This window comes from Tamandua tetradactyla, chromosome X (assembly GCF_023851605.1).
Source record: "Tamandua tetradactyla isolate mTamTet1 chromosome X, mTamTet1.pri, whole genome shotgun sequence".
In the NCBI taxonomy this organism is placed as follows: Eukaryota; Metazoa; Chordata; class Mammalia; order Pilosa; family Myrmecophagidae; genus Tamandua; species Tamandua tetradactyla.
The window spans coordinates 51174223-51178447 of NC_135353.1; the positions used below are offsets into that span (position 1 = coordinate 51174223).

General features: G+C 34.2%; 1 non-coding gene across 1 annotated transcript; it reads right to left on the reverse strand.

The window, feature by feature from the left end:
• Positions 1 to 1374: 1374 nt before the first annotated feature.
• LOC143672399 (U2 spliceosomal RNA) lies at positions 1375 to 1565 on the reverse strand. The gene has a single exon (XR_013169851.1). It is a non-coding gene; the product is annotated as a U2 spliceosomal RNA (small nuclear RNA).
• Between the last annotated feature and the right edge of the window lie 2660 nt (positions 1566 to 4225).

Below are 4225 nucleotides of genomic sequence, written 5' to 3' on the forward strand. Positions count from 1 at the left end.
CTATTCTGGGCTCCCTGTGCTTGGGTTGTTTAAATGATCTCTCCAGACAGGTTGAGTTAGATTATGCATTACAGAAAACTTAGGTTGTGAGCAAAACAATCTTCTCTTCTTTTGGTTTCATAGAGTAGGTGAAGTTCTAAAATATAAAGACAATATCTTCCATACCTCTGTATTATCATTTAACTTAGTCCTGACCTGATCAGCTTTGTTCTTGTCTCTAATTGAAGTCTGACTTCTTTTTCAATTTCTTTAACAATTGTTGTAAGTGGCAATGCTGACCTTCAGAACTGCAGAACTCTTAACTCTGAGTCTTAGGTGTCACACAGGTACCCAGAGTTCCAGGGAAATACCAGGTTATACATATATAGCACAGTCTCTCAAAATCTAGAACTTTTACCACTCCAGACTAAATGTGAGTCCTATAAGAGCTCACAAGCCCAATTTTCATATAAGTATTTTCTAAATGAGACCATACAATATTTGCTTTTTTGCTTCTGGTTTATTTTGCATTACATCATACCCCACATGTACATTCATATCATTGAATGCCCCACAATTTCATTCCCTTCCGTAGCAGCACAATATTTGATCGCATGTATTTACCAGAGTTCGCCATTCTACTTCACAGTGAGTGTATTATTTAACCACCACCATCCATTAGGCATCATGTATAATGTCCAAAGTCAATAGTTCATCAACACTCTCAATTTTAGAAAATTGTCATTATCTCAAGAGAAAGATATCCGATAAACACACCCTCACCAAACAGATAAACCAAACTTCCCCTTAGCTCTCGCCCCTCTCCCGCCATTGTTTACCCCTGTTTTTGCTATAGTACTGTTGATGTCTTCCTGTTAAACATAACCCATAGCATGCAATGATAGTTTTCCCCCATGGCCCTATATTATAAAGTGTTTGTACAAGATTCATACCTTTGAAGTAGTTCATCCAAGAACTTATTTATACTTGTAAAGTTAATCATGGCTTTATACAACCTCTTTCATTCATGTTTACTTTCAGTAAGGCAATATTACTTATAGACCCACTAATGAACTGACTTCACTTCTATCCATTCGCTTACATTTAAGTTCAACCTCAAGAGCTAAGCATTCACCAATCTCTAAGTTCTGTATATCTCTATATGCCCTATATTCTAAGCTTCTGCATTTACCTTTACCATGGTCATACAAGTGAAGTCATACAGTATGTATCCTTTTGTGTCGGGCTTATTTCACTCAGCATTGTGTCCTTATGGCACATTCATCTTGTCATGTGCTTAAGACATCATTGTGTCTTATTGCTGCATAATATTCCATAATATGTATATGCCACAATTGGTTTATCCACTTGTTTATGTTTTTATTTATTTATTTATTTTTGTGCACCATTCCTGGAAGTACCGCAATACCAAGTCGATGCGTGGAGTGGATGGAGCAAGCTCCCACTCCATTTCTTAATTCCAAAAATCCATTTAATATATTGTACTCGGATAGAGGATGCATGAGATATCCAACTGATAAGATCAGATACTACACTTGATCTTAGCGAAAAGGCCGAGAAGCGATATCCACTTGTTTATTGACAAGCACTTGGATTATTTTGATCTTTTGGAAACTGTGATTGATGCTGCTATGAACACCGGTGTGCCAATATCTGTTTGTGTCAATGCTTTCAGCTCTTCTGAGTATATACCAAGCATTCGTATTGCCAGGACATAGGGCAACTGGATATTTAGGTTTCCAAGGAACCACAGAATGTCTTCCATAGTGGCTGTACCATTATTCATACACCAAAGCACCACATAAACGTCCCAATTTCTCCACATCCTCTCCAACATTTGTAGTTTCCTGTTTGTTAAATAACAGCCATTCTTAAAGGTGTAAGGTGGTATCTCATTTTATTCTTGTTCTGCATTTCATTTATAGCTAATAAAAATGAGCATCTCTTCATGTGCTTTTTAGCTGTCTGTATTTGTTCTTCAGAAAAATGCCTATTCATATTTTAGCCCATTTTATAATTAGATTTGTTCTTTTGTTGTTGAGTTGTATGATTTTTTATGTGTATAGAATATCAAACCTTTATCCAATATGTGATTTCCAAATACTGTCTCCCATTGAATTAGATGCCTTTTCACCATTTTGACAAACTCTATGAAATACAAAAGCATTGGATTTTGAGTTCCCATTTATCTATTTTTCTTTCATTACTTCTGCTTTTGGTGTAAAATTCAGGAAACTACTTCATTTTATTAGGTCTTGATGATGTTTCTCCGTATTTTCTTCTAGGAGTTTTATGGTACTAGTCCTTATATTTAGATGTTTGATCTAGTTTGAATTAATTTTGGTTGGGGTAAGGTAAGAGTCCTCTTTCATTTTTGGGAGTGTTGATATCCAGTTCTCTCTAGAGTTTTTATAGAAAAGACAGTTTTATCACAGTACCGTGGATTTGGGAGCCTTGCTGAAGATTAGTTGACCATAGTTTTGGTGGTCCATTTCTGAGCTTTTGATTAAATACTTTTGGTCAATACTTCTATCTTTGTGCTGGTTCCATGCTGTTTTGAGCACTGTGGTTTTATAATAAGCTTTGAAATCAGGAAGTATTAATTCTCATACTATGTTCTTTTTATTAAGAATATTTTTAACTATTCAAGGTCTCTTTTCCTTCCAAATGAATTTGGCAACTAACTTTTCCAAATCTTCAAAGTAGGTTGTTGGAATTTCATTGGTATTGCATTAAATCTGTAGGTCAATTTGGGTAGAATTGACATTTTAACTATATTTAACCTTCTTATCCATGAGCAGGAATGTCTATTGGCCTATTTAGATCTTCTTTGATTTCTAGTAACAATGTTATATAGTTTTCTGTGTACAGGTCTTTTACATCCCTAGTTACATTTATTCCTTAATATTTGATTATTTTAGTTGCTATTTTGAATGGAATTTTTTCCATAATTGTCTCCTCAGTTATGTCATTGTTTATGTTTTAAAACATTACTGATTTTTGCACATTAATTTTATATCTGGCAACCTTGCTTAATTTGTTTATTAGCTCAAGAAGCTTTGTCATAGATTTCTCAGGATTTTCCAAGTATATGTCATGTCATGTGCAAATAATGAAAGTTTTTCTTCTTCCTTTCTGATTTGGATACCTTTGCTTTCTTTTTCCTTCCTGATTATTCTAGATAGAACTTCTAGTACAATGTTGAATAATCATGGTGACAGAGGGCATCCTTGTTTCATTCTCAATCTTAGGGGGAAACCTTTCAGTCTCTCATCACTATGATGCTGCCTATGGGTTTTTCATTTATGCCCTTTATCATATTGAAGAAGTTACCTTTGATTCTTATCTTTTGAGGTGTTTTTATCACAAAAAGATATTGAATATTTTTAATGCTTTTTCAGCATCAATCGAGATGACCATGTGATTTTTCCCTTTTCATTGGTTAATGTGCTGTATTACATTAATTTTCTTGCATTGAACCCCCTTGCATTTCTGGCATAAACCCCTCTTGGTTGTGTTGAATAATTCTTTTAATGTGTCACTGGATTTGTTTTCCTACTATTTTGTTGAGAATATTTGCATCTATATTCATGACGTGAGTTTTGTCTGTTGTTTTCCTTTCTTACAGCATCTTCCCCCATTTTTGGTATTAGAGTGATGCTAGCATAATAAAATGAGTTTGGTAGTGTTACTTCTTCCTCAAGTTTTTGGAAAAGTTTGAGCAGAATTGGTGTTAAATCTTTCTGCAATGTTTGATAAAATTCCCTCTGAAGCCATCCCACCCTGGGCTTTTCTGTGCAGGAAGATTTTTGATGACTGATTGAATCTCTTTACTTGTGATTGGTTTGTTGAAATCTTCTATGTCTTCTCAAGTCAGGGTACCTTGTTCATGTTTTTCTAGGAATTTGCACATTTCATTTAAATTGTCTAGTTTGTTGCTATATAGCTGTTCTTAATATCCTATTATGATATTTTTATTTCTTTAGAGCACCTGGTAACAACCCACCTCTCTTTTCTGATTTGGTTTATTTGTGTCTTGTCTCTCTTTTTCTTTGTCAGCTTAGCTAGGGGCCCATCAATTTTATTGATTTCCTCAAAGAACCAATATATTATTTTATTAATTTTTTCTATGTTCTTTTGTTCTCAAATTCATTTAGCTCTGTTTTAATCTTTGTTATTTAATTTCTTCTATTTGCTTTGGGGTTAGTCTGCTCTTCTTTCTCTG